This window comes from Lygodium microphyllum, chromosome 13 (genome assembly GCF_053477565.2).
Source record: "Lygodium microphyllum isolate KBCC chromosome 13, Lygodium_microphyllum_v1.1.10, whole genome shotgun sequence".
Lineage (NCBI taxonomy): Eukaryota > Viridiplantae > Streptophyta > Polypodiopsida > Schizaeales > Lygodiaceae > Lygodium > Lygodium microphyllum.
Genome location: NC_141147.1, coordinates 128,201,152 through 128,224,013, shown reverse-complemented (window position 1 = coordinate 128,224,013; position 22,862 = coordinate 128,201,152). Strand labels below are relative to the sequence as shown.

The window sequence follows — 22,862 nt, the reverse complement described above, 5'->3', positions numbered from 1 at the left end:
TCCTTCTGTGAAAGTTAAGCCTCACTCTTGCTCAGCAGAGGCTTTGGATTCCAGACCAGCCAAGGGTAATGTCGACAAAGATATCTTGTATCCGAACTGGTGAAGCCGATGAAGATGATGCCAGCAGTACACGGCCTGCCAGGCATCTATGCTTGCCTTAAGGGGGCTTCAACTGTGCATTTTCAAGATTTCAATGTGGAAGTGCTCAAATGGGTGCAAGCCATGAAGCGGAGATCCATGGCACCGATCTGTTAGTCCATAAGATGGAAAGCTTAGCTAATGATGCAGAGCTTATCACTGAATTGATAGATTTGGAGAGACAAACCAGTGAGTCTATTCCTGGTCTTCTCCGTCCAAATCTGGTGCATGCAGAAAGGAGGCTGGATGGATTCTTGATCTAAAGCAAAAGCTTAGATCTATAGCATACACCATCATGGCTTGCGGTTGACTGGATCGTGTTCCATCTGTCCATGAATTTCGACTTTGAAGAATCTGGCAATGCCTTTGTTTTGCATATTTCCGCCATAGTTGCGAGCTTCTTTCACCCCCTTGTTTCGCCCTCTTCTCTTATCCTCTCTTATACACCTTCTCTTCCCATCCTTCTCTGTGTTATTCTCTGATTCCTTTGTATCCTCACTCGTTCATAATTCTCGTGCCATCTTCTTTCCTCCATTCCTATCTGCAGGTTTCTAACCCTTCTGCCTGATTCCAGGCTGATCTTCTTGCAAAGAACCCCGATGTTTGCTTCGCAGGCCGCACACCAGGCACACGTACCCTGTGCTTTGTGCCTGCGTGGCCTACTACCCTGTAGGTAGGCTTCGTGGAAGATACCCTACACAGTCTTCTGAGGCATCAGAAGGTGAGCCCGTCACGACCTCAGGAGTTCTCATGGCGGCTTCCAAGCACATTTCGTCCTTGTGTCGCACTGAGAACAAGGCCTTCCTGGACTGCAAGCAAGCGGATCCTAACCCGGAGAAATGCTTGCACAGAGGACAGGACGTTACTCGCTGCGTCATCTCCCTGCTGAAAGAACTTCATCACAAGTGCCCAAAAGAGATAGATGCTTATGCCAAATGTATGGATTATTACGGAAACGAGTTCACACTCTGCAACAAGCAGTGTTTTCTGAGGCTGAGACAGCTTCCTTTTGCTAAAGATCGTCAGAAAACATTGAAGGAGCTGCAAACTTTCCTTGATACGAAAATTGCACCCAAGGAACTTGTGTATGAATTGAAAGGAATTGGAAGCCCCTTCAACAGCACCGGCATACTTGTATGAAGAGAAGAGTCCTGCTCCTCAGAAGCTGGCATTTGATAGCAAAGAAGTACTCCCAATTTCATACAGAGAAGCTCTAAACAGTCAACAGACTGCTGAGAGAAGCAATGGGAGTGGCGTCTTTAAAGAAGTTGAGCCAGATGCCATAACTGAGGAGTCCGTCAACTCTACATCAACGTCCTCAGACTTCCTTAGTGTTCTACACCACTATCCCCTTATACACAGTTTCCAGACCCTAATAAAGTAGTTGCTGAAAACCATCAAGTGATTCTGACTCTACTGTGAGAGCAGAAATCGTTCCTTCTTTCTTGGATAGGTCTGTCATGGAGAATGACAGTTTCAGTGGAAGGGTTCCCGCTCTTGACAGCTCTGTTCTCCGAGATTTTTCTTCCATTTTGCCTTCAGCTTTCAAAAGAAATCTTCAGTGCTGCCTATCTTTAGGGTTTGAAGAAGAACAAAATATCCCTAAAGCCTCTTCAAAGCCTTCAATAATGGTGCTCCACTTGTTAAGAATGAAGAGTAAAGAAAGTTTCCAGCATGAAATGCCTTCAAAAACCTCATGGCTGAAAGCTAAGAGAAGATATGTGCTGCAACTCCATGAAAGCTTGGCAAAAGCTTGGAGAAAGAGGAAAGGAAGACCTCTTTTGAAAAGTAACCACAGTTTGTTCTCAAACTAAGCCCGGTTAACCATCCTTTACCCTAGTTACCTTCAATTTTGCATAAAATTTGGTGATGTCCAACCATTTAAGCCCTTATCCGCCATATCTGACCTTGGATATCTCCAGATGTGGTCATTTGCTAACTATAGTTGTCCTGCAGCACTCCACTAGTCACTGTCTTGTACCATTTTTGTCTGAAATTGGTTTTAAAATAGGAAAATAGAAGTGAAAATGGAAGAAAATAATGGATCAAAGATTGAAGCTCTGATATCACTTGTCAGAGAGAGAACTAGGGAGAGAGAAAGAGGAGAGAGAAAGACTGCAGGAAGAGAGAGAATAAGAGTGACGAGGAGAGAGAAATACTAGAATTGGAGAGAGAAAGACAGGAAAGATGAAGAAGCCATGGAAGCTTGGAGCAAGAAGGGAGAGAAAGATTGTAAATGTATTGATATGTCAAAAAGATGTGGAAAATTACAACTTATCTCCTTATATACCAATGTCAGTGTGACATGGCATATTATCAACATTTTAACTATTTCCAACTTCTTACAATCGTGTTTGAGAGCAATTAATATGAATATTTTTATTTTACTAGAAAAATAAAAAAATTTACTAAGTTGAGATAGTGAAGGAATTTATCAAAAGTTTGAAAGGAGACTATAGTTTAGTTTTTGTTTAGAGCATACTATCAAAATTTTGTGGCTAATAGCATTCTTGGGTAAGTTACTCATGAATATATGTGTACATCATGTGAGTTCAAAATAAGGTATTTTTAAAATACCATTTCTATACATTTTTTACATATAGAAGGGTGTAATATAGAGGGGTTATTTACAAATGGAATAGAAAAGGGTTATGTTTTATTTAAGAAAAATTCATAGATAAGGATATTTATAATTAGGTCTTGAACGCACATGATGTACATAATATACATACAGTAACTTCCTCGAGATAGCATTTATTAGAGGGCACTTTTTTTGTAAAATGAGGTTCAAGAAAAAATAGTAATTAGTGAATATTAGAGTGTTAATAAATTTTAAGAGGGCATTAGAAGTCTTATGATATATGTCTTCTATGAGCTGAATATGAAAAAAATTGGACTTGAATTCCTGATATTTTTAGTTCAAAATTGAAGAACTAATGCATGAAACTATAGAATCTCGAGATATTAAAGTGGATATGTTGAACTTAATTAGCATTGGACTACATATATCAAATTAGGTTGTCATTAATATAATCAATTAAAGATTATTAAGACTTATTTAGTTCACCTTTTAATCTTAATTAGCCAAATGACTTTGTACATAGCCACTTTGCTTATTTATCTAGGGGTCTCTTAGGGAGTTGTTATTTTGGTGCATTTGTTTTAGGAGGGAAATGTGTGTTAATTAAGGAGAAGAGGGGATAGTCTAGGCTATTTTTTGTGATTTAAACATCATTAAAATGAAATAAAATGTTAATGGTGAAGAAGTTATATTAAGAAGGAATAGAAACAAATGGAAGATATCTAAGATCTTTCAAATATCTTATCTAAACACATTCTTAAGTTCAACACCCCAAAAAGGAAACACATAAGAATCTGCCACAAGAATGACAGGAGTAACATATGAGGAGTCTCCCCTGAGAGATGGGGAGAAGCTATAGAGCCTAGGGTTGGAATCGTACACCTATTTGACCTACATGTGAGACTTTAGTCCTCTAGGACTTTGCAAGAAGAATCCATTAATATAATACTTACGTAATTTAGTGAGAGAGAATCTGATAAACCATTATGATGTAGATTCTCTATGAGGCTTCTTCTGTGAATGGCCACAAGATATTCAACGGATTATCATAGATAAGGCTAGGGACACTAAGTTGGTGGACATGCATAAATACTTTGGATCTCAATTATGAGTCAATGTCAAATAATTGTGCACTTGGAATTGGATGTTCCAAGATGAAGCGAAAGGGATTGTTTTGTTAGTGTCACACTTTAAACTAGTCAACGAAATTTAAATAAATTATATTAGTGTAAAATACCATTATAACTAGTTTTATAATAGAGAATCATATAAGTCTTTTAGGAGAATAGATTGGGCAAATGAGATTATTTATGATGATGATGAGATTATTTAAGTTATTGGGAACTTTGAGGGATGAAGCAGCTATGTGATATGAGAATCTTTCTCTTGCCACAAGCGCGACTTATGTAGTGTTAAGAGAGTCATTTTTAACTAAGTTTAGGTGGCAAGGGTTTCAGGACCATTTAGGAATGGAGTTCGACTATCTAGCATAAAACCTAGGAGAAATTGTGGAGATAGAAGCTTAAGATAGAATAAGAGATGTAGATGTGATTGAGTTGGACCTCGGTGCATTGGATGATATGCAACCAATTAAATTAGGCTCTATGCTTAGTCTAGAAGAAAGGAATGACTAGTGTCCTTGATCCAAGAATTTCGTGACATCTTCGCCCTGGAGTTATGATGAGTTGAGGGCTATTCCTCCCAGTTTAGCTGTGCATACCATTCCCTTGAAGGAAGGTAGCTAACTTGTGCAATAAAAAAGTGAGGCGTATGCCTTTTGAGCTAAGGGACGAACTATTTGAGGAGCTAGAGGAGTTGTGTAAGGCTGGCATGATATTTCCTATACAACACATGGAGTGGTGCTTAGTAGTAGTTATCAAGAAAAATAAAAATAATCAAATCAAGCTTTGTGTAGATTTTAGGGAGCTCAATAAACAAATGATTGAAGATTACTATTAGTTGCCATTTATTGACCAATTATTCTGGATCAACTACTAGTTGATAGTGATATCTATTCATTCATGGATTGCTTTGTTGAATATAACCAAATGGCTATTGCAGAGGAAGACGAGTTCAAAATGACATTTATTACTGTATTTAGTACCTTTGCATATCATGTTATGGCATTTAGGTTATGCAATGCACCACGTTCTTCATAACATACAACTGATAAGACTTTTGGTGATATTCCCCTAGAGAATGTGAAAATCATTATTAATAATCTAGGGGGTAGCCACCATTGTTGGGGGTAAAGGCGCCTCCACCTAGCCACCCGTGTATTACTACACTGATAGTACCCATGTCTACACACTGCAAATGGCGAGCGTCCATCATCATCACTTTATTCTTTATTCTTTTGGTGACAAATGAATAAAGGGAAGGCTGGCCACACATTGTGACTATTGGAGTTCCCATTTTTTATCTCTCTCTTTCTTGCTCTTGCTCTTCCGCCATAGTTCTCCAAGTGCAAGCTTTGATCCTTCTCACCTTTCAACTAGTATTAGAGCTTGGATTCATGACTACTTGAGCTTGGTTCATGACTCCTTCAACTTCCTATTGATCACCTACACTCATTGGGTCTCCTTCCCGGCATCCATAACCGACCTTCTTGAGCTCCAGTCACTCCCTAGCTTCCAGACCACCTTCTCGGTCCCTTTGGGAACCCTCACGGCATTCCAACAAAGGTAATCATCCATCTTCTTCAAGGTTTCTTGCTGTTCACATGTCTACAAGTCTGCAGTCAAGAAAGAGGCAACCACCATTGAAGCTTGCTTGCCTCATATCTTCCCACAACTCTTTGTGTGGCACCTTAGGCTTAGAGTGTGCCTTCTTTGGCACCCGTTTAAGTCACCCCTTGCCTTATTCAGTAGTAGCGTGGCCAACAACAAACAACAGCGTGATGGCACCACATCTCTAGGTAGCATGGGAAGTTCATTGTCTACCTTATATTGATCATGCTTCGACTCTTGGATATTGTGGCACTACTTGGATTGATCTTTGGCATGTATTGAGCCTTGTAGAGGCTTTGGGGCACTGATATTCAGGTCTAGTTTAACTATATGTACAGTAAACATGATATCTATGCCTGCAATTGACATTTACATCTACATTGGAGCTCTCTACATACACTACTTCATGCCCATATGCTATGCCATTGATGCCTATGCTTGGTGGATGTTGTGCACATGCTTTGCCATGATTTTGGTGTGACCATTGGGCTGAAAAATCATAGTTTTCAGTAGTGAATCACTACTATACACAGGTAGGATGAAGCTCAATTGCTTATGTTTGGATATGCCTATTGGATTTGGGCTATGACTTGGATGTATACATTAATGTAGTGACTCTCTCAAATCATTGGTTGAACTTGAGCTCACTTTGCATAGCATTTGGATCTCCATCTTTGATGTAATTATGGCATGTACTTTGCTTATGTCTAACCAGTCTTGACATGCTTGGCTTATGCCATCTCTATACATGTGCTAGTTACATTGTCTTGGAGTTGATTGCTATTGGGGCTTACTTGGGCTTGGCATTTGATTGCACGAAGCATACTTTGGCTATTTCTTGGCTTTCCAAAGTTACAATTTGGATCTACTTGATGTCTGTGGATGCTACAGAGCTTATATGCTCATGATATCTTATTGATGTTTGATCTTGCAACTTTTGTTCACTGGTGCTTTCATATGCCTTTGTTGAGCTTTTGTACTTGACACTTACAACTTTTGTGCTAGTGGGAGCATCTTTGGATGCTTGACAAACATTGAGCAGGTGACTTGTGCTATTGAGCACTTTGGATACTTGAGATATTAGGATCTTCACTTTGGATGATGCTTGGCTTCTATTGTTTGGTCCACTGTACTTGCTTATGAGATGACTTGGGTACATTTTGCTCCCTTGATTAGGGGGTGTACCGGCTCACTGGTAGATGTTTGTATGATATGCTTGGGTGCTGGTTCATGATTATCGAATGACATATGTCTATGCTATGCCCGCATGATGCCGACTTTGGACTTGGCAGTATTTGATTTGACATGGGATATGCTTTTGGCACTCTTAGCTCTCATTTTCATGGTTTTGAAATTTATTATAGCAAGCATTTATGTATGGAATGACATGGAATTTTCATGCTGAATCATACTGGTTTGATGTACTTTTGATTTTACTTGGTGGGAAACATCATTAAATGCTTGTTTCTTGCCTTTTTGCCTTGGTTTTGGTGGGTTTTTTGTTATTTTCTACCGTTTATAGTAAGCAATTTTAAATTGTTTACATTGTTTCAACTTATAGTATGACATCTTCTTCCACTGATATAGTGCTATCTTCAACATCACTAAGCTTGATGGTATGAATTATGCCTATTGGAAGAGCCAAGTTTGGCATGTATTGGTGCAGAAATTGCAAATAGAGCCACTAAGGTTGAGTGGAGAGCAGCTTGAAACTATGACTAATGATGAATGGATGGAGCTTGATGAGTTAAGCAAGTCCACCCTCATCTTGTCTCTCAGTGAACAAGTGCATTATAATGTGGTTGAGTAAGCACAGAGTGCTTGGCAGCTTTGGGATAAGATCAAGAACCTCTATGACAAGCAAAGTCTTGCAAGTCAAATGTATTGGTTGAAACAATTTATGGATCTCCACATGAAAGAGAATATGGCCATGTCAGCTCATCTAAGCCAGTTTCATGCTATTCTTAAGAACTTTGTTTTGCAAGGCATTGATTTCAAAGAGGATGTCACTTTGTTTTTCTTGCTTGGAAATCTTAATGAGTCTTGGGATGTATTCTGCACTACCTTATGTGCTTCTACCACTACTCTGAAGCTATCTGATGTTCAGAGCATTCTTTTATAGGAAGAGATAAACCGTAATAATTTGGATCCCTCTCATATTTATCATGCTTTGAAAGTTAGAGGACGACATGATGGAAATGCAAAGAATAACCGTGGTAATGGCCGTGGATAGGATTCGCAAAAATCTTGGTCCAAGTCGCATGGCAAGTCATGCAGTAAGTCTCGTGGGAGAAATGCAAATTTGACTTGTCATCATTGTGGGAAGAAAGGCCACAGCATCAATAAGACAAGGGGAAAGAGAAAGTGCAAGAAAAGTCTTTTGATCGCAGCATAGTACCTGCTAAGTCAGGTGTTAAAATTGAAGAGATCAATGTTATGTAGTCCGAGGATAGTGATAGGGATTATATCCTTGCAGTAGCTTTATCTAGTGCTTTGCATATGTTAGAGATACACTCTATGTATGCACAATATTGACTCTTAGACTTAGGTGCATCCTTTCATGTGACACCTTGCCGAGAGTGGTTCCATCCATATTGTTCTGTTTCGAGTTCTGTGCGCTTGGGTGATGACAAGTCTCTTGAGATTGTCGGCATTGGTGATGTTAGACTGCAGTTTCCTTCTGGCAGTAGTTTTGTTATGCACGATATACATCATGTACTTGCATTGGCATACAGTCTCATGTCCGGTGGACAACTTGATGACGTAGGATATTATGTATCTTTTGGAGACTCTGGCATGGAAGATTACTCATGGTAGGCTTGTACTTGTGAAAGGTGCCAAGGCTAGCAGCCTCTACCCCTTAGTTGTTTATGGATCTACAGTTGATCATGCTTTGTCTGTGGGTCTTTACCTTATGTATCTCTTTGGCATGCCCGTTTGGGACACATGTCCATAAAGGGAATGAAAATGCTTTTTGGTTTGCAATACTTACCGCCCCTTGACTATTCTCATTTTAATTCTTGTGATCATTGTCTTTATGGCAGGCAGACTAGGTCTACGCATAAGAAGTTTGATATGTCACACATGAGTGAGCTTTGGTTCATTCTGATGTCTGTGAGCCCATGCCTTGTTAGTCTTTAGGTGGTGCAAAGTATTTTGTTACCTTCATAGATGATTTTTTGAGTAAGGTATGGACTTATCCTATAAAGAAAAATTCTGATGTCTTGGCAGTTTTTCAGAGATGGCTTGCTTTGGCAGAAAACCAGTATGGGCATAGGAGGCTGAAATGCCTTAGGATAGATAATGGGGCTGAATATGTATCACATGCTTTTGATAAATTATGTGATGAGAGGGGTATTAAGTGGCGTCAGTTGATTGCCCTGAGCAGATGAATAGGACCATCCAGAAAAGGGTTTGTAGTATGCTTAGCCATGCAAGCCTACCCCAACACTTTTGGGCTAAGGCAATTACAACTGTCGTATATATCATTAATAGATCACCCTATAGTGCCATTGATTTTTAGGTTGCAGAGGAGGTATGGACATGAAAGCCTCCCTCTTCTGTGCACTTACATGTCTTTGGATGTGATGCATTTTTCCATGTGCCCAAGGAGAAGCATAATGTTGAATACTGAAATGACTAGATTTTTTGGTTGATTTTTGTTGTTTTTGAGGCCTCAATGATTGATTTTTGATATATTTTGAGTGATGATTAGTTATTTTGGAAGTGTTTGAGAGCGTTTTGGATGATATTGATTATGTTTTGGAAGCTCATGATGATTCTCGATAGAAATATGAGGTTGTGTTGAGGTTCTGATTGGTTCTGATACCTTCTGTTTAGCTTCTGTTTTGTTCTGATTTTCTTCTATATGAAGCATTGATTGATGATCGATGAAGGTTAAGGTCTTTTGAAATCTCATTGAATATTTTTTGATAGTTTGAAATGGTTTTAGTATGAGTTATGTGGTTCCGATGTTTTCTATTAACCTTTTGTAATCCTCTGTCGAGCTTCTGTAGAGCCTCTGTTCCTGCTCTGTTTCTGTTCTGTATACTTCTGTAAATGTTCTCTGGAATATATGTGTAACTTTGGGAAAGTTTTCTAGCCTTAAAAAGAGGTGAATATAAGCTCAAAAAAACTGAAGGAAGTGTAAGAATTAGATGTTGAAGACTCAAGAGAAGACCGGAGTGAAGTGATAGTGATGAGCTATGAAGAGTCACTATAGTGGCTCTAGTGACCTTTCATATCAGACAAACCTCTTGAAAGGGACATCCACGACCTGAGTATTATGAGTTATTATTGAGTATTATAGTGAGGAGATGATGTACTATTGGTTGAGAGAGAAAGAGAGAGTCAGAGATAGCTAATTCTATGCAAAACAATGTATCTTTCTATAAGAGACTGAGAGAGAAAACTATGAAGACAATGAAGATGAATACTGTGTGATATTTTTCCATTCAAAGTGGTGTTTCTTTTGTGTTCTCTTTATTAAATTAATATCTCTAGTTTATCTTTTGTGACTGGGGACTGTTCTCTTTATTAATTGCTAGTGGTGCTTTCTTTTGTGTGATATTGATTTTGTGACTGGGGACTGTTCCCACACTACAAGATATAGACATTATAGCGACGTTTAAAGCGACGAAAATACAAACAACAAAATTTGCCCCCGTCGTCGCAAAAAGCGTTGTTATTGACGACGCCATAGAATCGTCGCTATAACCGTCGCTATATGCGTCGCTATATGCGTCGCATTTGCGACGTAAATAGCGACGCATATAGCGACGCATATAGCGACGGTTAATTTCCGACGCTGATAGCGACGACAATAGCGACGCGTGCAGTAAATTTGCGACGTAGATAGCAACGGTAACAGAGAAAAAAAAAAATTGTGGACTATGTGTTGTATGAGAGCCGTACAAAATAGTTTCTGCACTGCTGCATACAAAGCGTTTGCAAACAAAAAGAATATATACTGAAATCATAAAACTGATGGATGAAATAAATACATGATATCGTATAAAATGCGATTGGTACAATCATAAAACAATATCACTAATACATAGAAAATGTCTACATAGATCGGGCGACTAAAAACTAAAGGTATGTGAGCTCTAAGGATCCAAGGGCGACCTACAAATCGTCGTCCCCCGAAAGCTCTTCCCGCTGTAAAGAAGCATCAAACGGATTCTGCAGAAAAAGAAACAACATATCAATCCACCATACAATAATGCATTCAAATATCTCATGGTAACTACGGACAAGAAAGATGAGTAACTTACTGGGCCGCCGCGTCTATACAATCGGTCGATCAATGATCTGAGACCGTGCCTCTCCGCATATCGAGTCTCAAGGCCTTGCGGATCGCGATTTGTAATGGAGTGCTGCAAAGAAAACAAAATGCTAACTGTTAGAAACATGATTGTCAGTACAAAGAATATCTCAAAAAAACAAATAAGCAAAACAAAAGAGAATCTTACAAAGTCCTCCAAATATGTCCTGTGGCCGCCACTCCCAAGATGATGTACCGATCCGGCCTTGATTCGTGCCCTCGCCGCCTCCCGCTGCTGACTCCAACGTCCTGGCGAATTTGTAGCCTCCTCCCTCAGTCGGTGCCAGTCGTCTGCATCTAACCACTCGGGCTTTGGAGCCCCACTCTTGATTGCCTTGCGTGCGTCGGATCGTCTATGTGACATGTATGCACGCATGCAATCCATCATCCAGCCCGTAGAGAATCTATCCACTGCGGCTGGCACCGGGAACTCCTCGTGCAAGGATGCTACTATGTACTCATTGCTCCCCTCCGGTATGTTCCTCCAATGATCCAGGACGTTGTGCCGAAAAACTTGTTGGCACAACTCCCTCATGCGAGCCATCACCCTCCTCCCCTCATCATTCATGATGATGGCTCCTGACCTCCCATCCACTAGGTATCCATAATCCCTAGGAGTGTGCCTTGTATGGGCCCTTTCCCATCTCCGTCCACGCTCCTGGGCATATCCAGGAGACCCCTGAACATCCGGTGTACCGACGGGGGTACCCTCTCCCGGAGTGCCACTCAAAGGGGTGCCACCAGAGGGTGTGCCACCAAAAGGAGTACCACCAGAGGGGATGCCACCAAAAGGAGTGCCACCAAAAGGCGTGACATCTGCCGACGGCTGCGCAAAAGCCGGAGTAACTGGAGTGGACGTCCCCACAGGTGTGACAAATCCTGGAGGTGACCGAGCTCCAGCTGAACGACGAGACGGAGACACCGCGTCCGTGTCTCCACAGCAGCACCCCCCTGATCCTCCTGCAGTCGCAGTCCCTCCGTCTGGCCCAAGTCGCGAGCGTCGAGATCGTCTGCTCGAAGCTGAAGCATCTGATCGCGCTGAAGCTGATCTAGCAGAGCGCCCTGACGAAGAACGAGACAGCTCCTGATCTGCTATCTCTCTGAATCTCGCGAGCTGATCTGGAGACATACGTGCCATCATCTCCTGAAACTCCTCATCGCTCATCCCTCGACTCATCCTGAAAATGTCGATACCTGCACAGATAAAAAATAATGTTAGAATAATCAATTTAAACTATACAAAGCACATTAATAAAATCATTTTTAAAAAATCCCTCTTAAAATGCATATCTTATCTACCTTTATGGAAGATCTAAACAACGAATTGAGTAATACAATTCTCCAAGAATGAAGTATTCTATGGTCCCATGTTAATCTCCTGACACAACTCTGCATACACTGGAAGGTCGATAGACATGTCACCACAAAATAACGAGTCTGTCTCATTCTCAAAAAATTCTACGACTTCTGTATTTCCATCATTGTTAGCCGATGCGGGCTCCAAGCTTGCGGTGGCCTCCACCCCTTGTAATTTCGATCCCTCTATTTGCATATTTTCTTCATCTATGCCTGGAACATCGCTTTGATCGTATACTCTCGTACCTCGAGGAGTTGAAGGTATAACATACCACCATCGAGGTTGTCGGGGATTTGGATAGAAGATTACCTGTTCACAAACACTTACAAACCGTCTTCAAACCATTGTGACATAAACCATGTCATATTACAATTAGCAAGCAAATGCCTAGTTGCACCTGTTCACAATCGGCTGGCAACACAAAGGTGTCGCGCAAATCCATCCATTTTTTTTCGGAATCTATTTCGAGAAATCCAGATGGACCTCGTCGAACTGTTACGCCAGCTCCTCCAAGTACCACTTTGAACCACTGCACGTCGAATATTATCATGGAGAAGCTACGGTAATCCACCGTAATAATACTTTGCAAATTCCCAAAATACTCCATCTCATCCACAACCGTGTTCGGATCCGTTGCTCGTCGCCGGCTCTCTTGCTCAAACCTTGCCATGACACCACAGTCCATTGTGGAGCGCATTTTGTCAATACGACACATTCTAAACCCCTCATTACCTTTGGACTACATCCCCTCGAGAACTCCCACTCCTCCATTGAGACCTCTGTCCCTTCGCTGGATGCTGCGGTCAAGGCTCCATGCAACCATCGTGTTGACATAAACCGCGGCATCTCCTCCATGCCTTCGGGATATCGAATCGGTCGGTGACGCGTACTGCGTCGGAATTCAGCTCGCGCTTCCTCTCGATCTTGCCTTGCAATCTGGTACTTGGCGAGCCACGTCTCCATGGAGGCATGGTGCAACATACAAAAGCGATTCACCTTCTCTTCCATTGAGGCATCCATTCTTTTTTCTACCCCATTTCCAACCACCACATCTCCAGTCAGCCTGTCATCGTCCTTCAGCGTCCATAGCATTTCATTGTCTGGTTCCACCGTTGGTAGCCATTGTGAGATATGCACTAACGCCTCTGACACCAACCAACCTTCCGCCATGCTACCTTCCGGACGAGCTCGTTGTCACACAAAGCCTTTCAGGGTTTTCATGAAGCGCTCCAGGAAGAACATCCATCGCGTATGGACAGGTCCAGCAATCTCCACTTCATCCACAAGATGCACAAGAAGGTGAACTTGTATCGTGAGCATGCTAGTGGGCAGGTATTTCTCAAAGAGACAGACCGTCTCAACTGCTCCCCGCCTTGCGGATTCAATAGAGGATGTCTTAATCTCTTTCTATGAGATCCATTGCACCAAAGTCGACAGCTTGTAAATGGCCCCTCGAATTTCTGGAGTTAGGCATCCCGCGATCGCGATCGGTAGGACAAACTGCCACAAATGAGAAAGCATTAAGAATAATGGTCACTTTTCAAATTTCAAAATGTCCACGCTAATTAAAATCCATTCTGTTCACAAACCTGACATATCTTATGCCAATCATGGGATTTTAGCCCAGAAATCTGGTCATCTTTAGAAAATGCGGACCTGAGAGAACGCATCATACCCGTCGGAGTGCGGATAGACTTGATTACTTGCTTCACAATGAGCTCTTCTTTGGTAGACAAAACCCAGGGAGCGCGAGGAAGCTGCACTCCCCCTTCAGCACTCGACTGCGGCCAAAGCGCCTCCATCTTACCTACCTCCTTTAAATCCATTCGTGACCCTATAGTGTCTCTCTTTCCTGTGATGTGGTCCCATAGCAAGCTGCCCACATTTTTGAAAATATGCATGGGATCCAACAAGTGGTTGACCTGTAAGTGGGTCCAATATGGCAACTCGTAGAAAACTGAGAACCGTCGCATTCCATTTGGATGTGAATCCGGGTTTACCATTTTCAGCTCGTACCAGCTTGTAGCATTCATACGTGCTGGAGGTCGTCCAAGAAAACCTTCCCTGAGTTCATGATCCTCCGGCAAGAAAGCGGCGTGTCCTTGATATACCATCTTCTTCATGGTTCGTGACCTTCGGGAGTCTAACTGTGGCCCACACAATGGACATGCATGATAACCTGAGGTAACGAGACCTGCAAGGCGATCCACGACCTAGTGAATACTTGATTGAATGAAATAAAATATAGATATTACCGGCGAGAACAAAGGTCTGCTCACCTGAGCACTCTCCCAATCCCGGAAAGTCATGCATCGTCCACATGAGAATGGCTCGAATGTTGGCTGACCGCCGACCATCGCGCCTGCTCATATCTTGCACCGTGACCCCCTCCTCCCACAAAATCTTAAGCTCATCGACTAATGGACGAAGATACACGTCCATATTTTTTACTTTGTAGCGGCCCGGGACGAGCAAGCTAAGGATGAGATGTCCTTTCTTCGTAGAAAGCCATGGAGGAATGTTGTACTTGACAAGCACTATAGGCCACACACTGTAAGAAGTCGAGCGCAGACCGAATGGGTTCACACCATCCATGGCGAGACCGAGCCGAAGATTCCTTGGCTCTCGCGCAAAGCCTGGGAAGGTAGAGTCAATGTGGCTCCATGCGCGCGAATCTGCTGATATTCGTTGCACTCCATCCGTGGACCTATTCTGCACATGCCACGTTGTGAAGCTTGCCATGGCAGACGTGCGAAACATGTGGTTTATGCGGGGGATGAGCGGAAAGTGTCTGAGGACTTTTTGAGGGATGGTCTGCCCTTGCAAGTCCTGTCGATACCTGTGAGCACCACACTTTGGGCATGTCTCCATAGTCTCGTATTCATCTCGAAACAATATGCAGTCGTTGATACATGCATGGATGTTATTGTGTATGGTTTTCAATTAGCTTGAGAGTACAATGCATGAAAAATGCTAACTTCAAATTACCGTTTGCTGAAAGTCTGCAATCGCCTGATCAATGATCTCAGATTGAAACTCGCCAAATCGTCGTACGTGTTCTATAGACAATCAGCGTTTTCGTCTAATTGCCAACTTGCATTGAGAGCAAGGACATGGGACACGCTGATTAAGATACGACTCGCGGTCTTGAACAATAGGACCTTCTTCGTTTGCCATCTTATCTACATTACAGCAAACAAGGCTTAAATGGATAGCTTTATGGAGATGTACGTTAAGTTGCAAGTTGACCATAAACCTTGCATTGTATATAGTAGTCGAGAGATTTTCCGATGTTATATCTCGGCCTTGTATCATGCTCAACGATTTGTTTGTCCCGGTAGATAATTTTTTGTTATATCTCGGCTTTGAGTATAAGTAATCCATTTTAAAATTAATGCGCGCCATCTATGAAATTTTATAACTATAGTAATAAAATTTATTTCAATCAATTCTACTCATAGTCATAAGACCTGAGAGAAATTATCATATACTCAATTTAAGGGTTTCTTCTTCTATAACAATAATTTTGAGTTCATTTTGATGAAGTACGTGGCCGTATGCAAAGCACATTGCATACCATTATCAATACGTATATTATCTTAAATTTCCTTCCCTTCCCTCTCCCTCTCTTTCTCTCCCTCTCCCTCTCTTCCTCTCTTTTTCTCACTCTCTCCCTCTCCCTCTCGTTCTCTTTCTCTCCCTCTCTCATTTCCTCCCTCCCCCTCCCTCTCCCTCTCCCTCCCTCTTTCTCCCTCTCCCTCTCCCTCGCTCCCTCTCCCTCCCCCTCCCTCTTTCTCTCCCTCTCTCATTTCCTTCCCCTCCCCCTCCCCCTCCCTCTCCCTCTCCCTCTCCCTCTCTTTCTCTTTTTCTCCCTCTCCCTCTCTATCTCTCTTTCTCTCTCATTTCCTAAACAAGCAAAAAATAAAGTGATTTAAACATCCTCCAAGCAAAAGGGAGAGGGAGAGATACAATGCACAGCAACGCCAATTGCGACGCCTATAGCGACGCCGATATCCGCCGTCGCTAATCGGCATCGCTATTGCCCCATTCCCTTGTAGTGCCAGTCACAAAAGAAAAATAAAGAGAACAGTCCCCTAGCAATCAATATATTCATGGTTGAGAGTGTAACCCTAGCAGTCCCCTTGAGCTCGACTAAAGCCCTAGAGCCAGTGTCGGGCCCATTTTTTGTCCCAAAACAATTGGATGGCTTTAGGTCTATATTATGTAGTATTTTTCATAGAATTTAATAAAAATAAAATCATAAAGCCATATTTGGTAATACTAAGATGAGTTAGAAGTGGAGAGAATTAGGATATTTGTAGATGAAAAATTTTAGGAAACATAAAATTAGTAAGTGGTAGAAGAAAAATACGGGGAGAGATTTTTAGTGAAAGCAACATACATTTTCTGCAGGTGAAAGAGAATGCACGTAGAATTTAGCAAGTATGCATAGAATTAGTGTGAAACTTGTGAATTTGAAGAAGGGGATAGTCAAGAAGTTGATGAGGAAGTGTCTTTTGAAGTAGGAGGTTGAGCAAGAGAAAAAAGACACACACAAAATGGGTACCATCATTCTTAGAGTATATTGATGATTTCCTAAAGTATTTGGTATGATTTTTGGCCATCAATTGGCCATAATCAATTACTTATTCAATCTCTTTCATAATTCCATTCTTGAAGCTTATTTCATCACATAAAAAGAGTGATTTTTAGTAAGATTAAGGGTAGATTAGAATATATTAGCAAAAGAATAAAGAAAATTAAGGAGTTTTAAGATTTACTGAACATAAAGGAAGAGGAGGAGCAAGTAGTAGCATTGTCAAATACGGCTAACGATCTTTCTTTCTTTTATTAATCAAGTACTTTTGTTTCTAATAAAAAATGAACTAAAATTGGTGCTAAAAGTATTGTTATTTTAATATTTGAGTTTCAAATCAATAAAATGGAGTTTATTTTTTATATTACATGAATTGAAATGATAAAAAATGATAGAAAATAGATTAAAAGTTGTATTTTTAGGCTCTAATTAGTAGATATAAAAACTTTTGAGAATTTTTTATGATAGTTAAGTTTAGAAAGAGTTAAAACATGATGAAATGCATCTACGAACAAAATATCATCTTCAGATAATGAATGTCTTGAGAGATAGAAGTGTGTTAGTGGTTAAAATTGTAGTTTTTAGTTATAATTAGTGATAGTTAAGAAAATTAGGAAGATACTAAGTATGAAACATAGAAAAAAAGTTAAGAAATAATTAGGGGATTTCTATTTAAACTTTTACGTACGATGGATCTCTGGATTAGAAGATATATAATTTCTAAGGATTGAAATCGTAGTTCTTTCGTGTTTTTTGTACATAAATAGTGAACATTGGAAGAAGATAATGTTATCTACTTATGGGAAGTGGTATCAAGGTGCATTTATTATGGGTAATCTTTAGTTGAGAGGGATTAAAGTTTCATGTTTGAGATTAATTAATATGAATATTTGTATTTTACTAGAAAAAAGTTAAAAAATCAAATAAGTTGCGATAAGGAAGGAATTTTTTAAAGGAGACTATAGTATAGTTTTTGTTTAGAGTATACTATTAAAATTTTGTGGCTAATAGCATTTATTAGAGGGTACTTCCTTTGTAAAATGAGATTCAAGAAAAATAGTAATTAATGGATATTAGAGTATTAATAAAGTTTAAGGGTGCATTAGAAGTCTTATGATATATGTCTTCTATGAGTTGAATATGGAGAAAATTGGACTTGAATTGCTTATAGTTTTAATTCAAAATGAAAGAGTTCATGCATAAAACTATAGAATCTTGAGATATTAAAGTGGATATGTTGAACTTAATTAGAATTGGAATGCATATATGAAATTAGGTTGTCATTTATATGATCAATTAGAGATTAGTAAGACTTATTAAGCCCACCTTTCATTTCTAATTAGCAAAATGACTTTATACATAGCCACTTTGCCCATTTATCTAGGGGCCTCTTGGGGGGTTGTCATTTTGGTGCATTTGTTAGGAGGAGAAAGCATGTTAATTAAGGAGAAGAGGGGGTGGTCTAGGCTACTTTTAGTCTTTTAAATATCATTAAAAGGAATTAAATTGTTAATTACAAAGAAAATACATTAAGAAGGAACAAAAACAGAGGGAAGATCTAAAAGATCTTTCAAATATCTTATCTAAACACATTCTAAAGCTCAACACCCTTGAAAAGGAACACATAATAAACTACCACAAGCATGGCAAGAGTAACATATGAGGAGTTCCCATGAGAGATGGGGAGAAGCTATAGAGCCTACAGTTGGAATCGTACACCTATTTGACCTATTGATGCAGAGTATGAAACATTAAAAAACAAGAAGTTAGCTCAATCTTTATAATTATACTATAGTGAGGAGATCACTCATTCGGAAGATATTTCAATTCAACAAACTGAAGCATTTTTTGAGAAAGTGTTACAAGAAAAGTAAAACATGGAACGAGTACAATTTCAATTGATGGAACAACTAACACGAATTTGGTGGATTTGGAAAACTTTCAAGTCCCATTTTTTATTAATATGATTTTAAAAAAAAAATCTTGCTTGTGATGTATTTGAGAATTGCAAACCATAAAGTGCAAATCTTGTGTCCGTGCTTGTCAGTTATTGATTTTTAGAAACTCGAAATATGTATTTTGAGTTTAAAAATGATGTTTTTCATAGTTTCAAGTCATCAAATTATGTTTATATGGGATGATATTAAATGTGATGATAAATTAGAGTTTGAATTAATTTTTTGAATTTAAAAATTTACAAAATACAAAAATTTATGTAAAGAAAATATATAAAATAAGATTTTAGGATAATGAAAATATTTTAAAAAGTTTTCTTAAGAGAAAAAATTATAAAAAATAAGGATTATGTTTGTGCAACTATAATGGAGGTAAGGCATGAGGATTTGCCTCAATTAAACTCCATTTGTATGTTTTAGTGCGTATTTATTGCTTACATTATGAAGAAACATATATCGAAACACCTCTTAACCTACCTATTGCAAGCAAAACCCTAAACAATAAGGGGAGAGGGGGTTTTATGTGCTAAATATGGTTCAAAATCCAATTTGATTGCTGCAATTTTCATATAGATTTCAATCTCATTTTTAAGTATTAAGAGGTATAGTGGCATGGAGTAGTCCAACATTGCCTTATCATTGCAGCAAAGTCATTAGTAAAGAAAAATCATGGAAACAATGTTTGAGCACATTCACAATGCTAATTTCATTTAAGGAAAATGCATGTGCACTCAAAGTCATCCAAACTTGCATTGCATTGCATCAATATGGTATAAAGAGAACTATCTCTTGGATGCATAGCATTTGCTTTCAAACTATTGGCCCACGATGAGTGTGAGGCTCCCTATATTGTAGGTTTAGTATAATCATTTTCTTGGGGACTAATTTGGTGAGAAATATACTTTATCTTAGAATGAATATTGTGAAGAGTGGACTTTTTGCATATATATTATATATTAAGACAGTGCATCCTGGGGCCAATCTTTGGGGTGCAGGAGAGCCGTAGTGGGGCCACAACGATAGGCTGGGGTTTACTCCCTTTGTTTGTGTTACAAGGTGCTAGCCACATACATGTTTGGGTACTCCCTCTACTTGGAGTCAAGAAGGACATCATGTTGGACTACAATCTAGAGATTGTATTTACAAACACGTTATTTCAATAAATTAGTTCAGTGTCTATAGACTCCTGGTCACGAGGCCAAGGGGTTATTTGGGTAAGTTTTGGTGGCTCGACTAAAGCCCTAGAGCCAGTGTCGGGCCCATTTTTTGTCCCAAAACAATTGGATGGCTTTAGGTCTATATTATGTAGTATTTTTCATAGAATTTAATAAAAATAAAATCATAAACCCATATTTGATAATACTAAGATGAATTAGAAGTGGAGAGAATTAGGATGTTTGTAGATAAAAAAATTTAGGAAACATAAAATTAGTAAGTGGTAGAAGAAAAATACGGGGAGAGATTTTTAGTGAAAGCAACATACATTTTCTGCATGTGAAAGAGAATGCACGTAGAATTTAGCAAGTATGCATAGAATTAGTGTGAAACTTGTGAATTTGAAGAAGGGGATAGTCAAGAAGTTGATGAGGAAGTGTCTTTTGAAGTAGGAGGTTGAGCAAGAGAAAAAAGACACACACAAAATGGGTACCATCATTCTTAGAGTATGTTGATGATTTCCTAAAGTATTTGGTATGATTTTTGGCCATCAATTGGCCATAATCAATTACTTATTCAATCTCTTTCATAATTCCATTCTTGAAGCTTATTTCATCACGTAAAAAGAGTGATTTTTAGTAAGATTAAGGGTAGATTAGAATATATTAGCAAAAGAATAAAGAAAATTAAGGAGTTTTAAGATTTACTGAACATAAAGGAAGAGGAGGAGCAAGTAGTAGCATTGTCAAATACGGCTAACGATCTTTCTTTCTTTTATTAATCAAGTACTTTTGTTTCTAATGAAAAATGAACTAAAATTGGTGCTAAAAGTATTGTTATTTTAATATTTGAGTTTCAAATCAATAAAATGGAGTTTATTTTTCATATTACATGAATTGAAATGATAAAAATTTATAGAAAATAGATTAAAAGTTGTATTTTTAGGCTCTAATTAGTAGATATTACAACTTTTGAGAATTTTTTATGAAATTTAAGTTTAGAAAGAGTTAAAACATGATGAAATGCATCTAAGAACAAAATATCATCTTCAGATAATGAATTTCTTGAGAGATATAAGTGTGTTAGTGGTTAAAATTGTAGTTTTTAGTTATAATTAGTGATAGTTAAGAAAATTAGGAAGATACTAAGTATGAAACATAGAAAAAAAGTTAAGAAATAATTAGGGGATTTTCATTTAAACTTTTAGGTACGATGGATCTCTGGATTAGAAGATATATAATATCGTAGTTCTTTAGTGTCTTTTGTATATAAATAGTAAACATTGGAAGAAGATAATGTTATCTACTTATGAGAAGTGGTATCAAGGTGCATTTATTATGGGTAATCTTTAGTTGAGAGGGATTAAAGTTTCATGTTTGAGATTAATTAATATGAATATTTGTATTTTACTTGAAAAAAGTTAAAAAATCAAATAAGTTGCGATAAGGAAGGAATTTGTTTAAAGGAGACTATAGTATAGTTTTTGTTTAGAGTATACTATTAAAATTTTGTGGCTAATAGCATTTATTAGAGGGTACTTCCTTTGTAAAATGAGATTCAAGAAAAATAGTAATTAATGGATATTAGAGTATTAATAAAGTTTAAGGATGCATTAGAAGTCTTATGATATATGTCTTCTATGAGTTGAATATGGAGAAAATTGGACTTGAATTGCTGATAGTTTTAATTCAAAATGAAAGAGTTAATGCATAAAACTATAGAATCTTGAGATATTAAAGTGGATATGTTGAACTTAATTAGAATTGGAATACATATATGAAATTAGGTTGTCATTTATATGATCAATTAGAGATTAGTAAGACTTATTAAGTCCACCTTTCATTTCTAATTAGCAAAATGACTTTATACATAGCCACTTTGCCTATTTATCTAGGGGCCTCTTGGGGGGTTGTCATTTTGGTGCATTTGTTAGGAGGAGAAAGCATGTTAATTAAGAAGAAGAGGGGGTGGTCTAGGCTACTTTTAGTCTTTTAAATATCATTAAAAGGAATTAAATTGTTAATTACAAAGAAAATACATTAAGAAGGAACAAAAATAGAGGGAAGATCTAAAAGATCTTTCAAATATCTTATCTAAACACATTCCAAAGCTCAACACCCTTGAAAAGGAACACATAGTAAACTACCACAAGAATGGCAAGAGTAACATATGAAGAGTCGCCATGAGAGATGGGGAGAAGCTATAGAGCCTAGAGTTGGAATCATACACCTATCTGACCTATTGATGCAGAGTATGCAACATTAGAAAACAAGAAGTTAGCTCAATCTTTATAGTTATACTATAGTGAGGAGATCACTCATTCGGAAGATATTTCAATTCAACAAACTAAAGCATTTTTCGAGAAAGTGTTACAAGAAAAGTAAAACATGGAACGAGTACAATTTCAATTGATGGAACAACTAACACGAATTTGGTGGATTTGGAAAACTTTCAAGTCCCATTTTTTATTAATATGATTTTTTTAAAAAAAGCTTGCTTGTGATGTATTTGAGAATTGCAAACCATAAAGTGTAAATCTTGTGTCCGTGCTTGTGAGTTATTGATTTTTAGAAACTCGAAATATGTATTTTGAGTTTAAAAATGATGTTTTTCTTGGTTTCTGGTGATCAAATTATGTTCATATGGGATGATATTAAATGTGATGATAAATTAGAGTTTGAATTATTTTTTTGAATTCAGAATTTTAGAAAATACAAAAAATTATGTAAAGAAAATATATATAAATAAGATTTTAGGATAATGAAAATTTTTAAAAAAGTTTTTTAAAGGGAAAAAATTATACAAAATTAGGATTATGCTTGTGCAAGTATAATGGAGGTAAGGCATGAGGATTTGCCTCAATTAAACTCCATTTTTATGTTTTAGTGCGTATTTATTGCTTACATTATGAAGAAACATATATCGAAACACCTCTTAACCTACCTATCGCAAGCAAAACCCTAAACAGTAGGGGGAGAGGGGGTTTTATGTGCTAAATATGGTTCAAAATCCAATTTGATTGCT

At 38.4% G+C, this 22,862-nt stretch overlaps 1 pseudogene; it reads left to right on the top strand.

Annotated features, from left to right (window-relative positions):
* The first annotated feature begins 550 nt into the window (after positions 1–550).
* Positions 551–1,300, top strand: LOC148027194 (NADH dehydrogenase [ubiquinone] 1 alpha subcomplex subunit 8-A pseudogene; annotated as a pseudogene).
* The last annotated feature ends 21,562 nt before the right edge of the window (positions 1,301–22,862 follow it).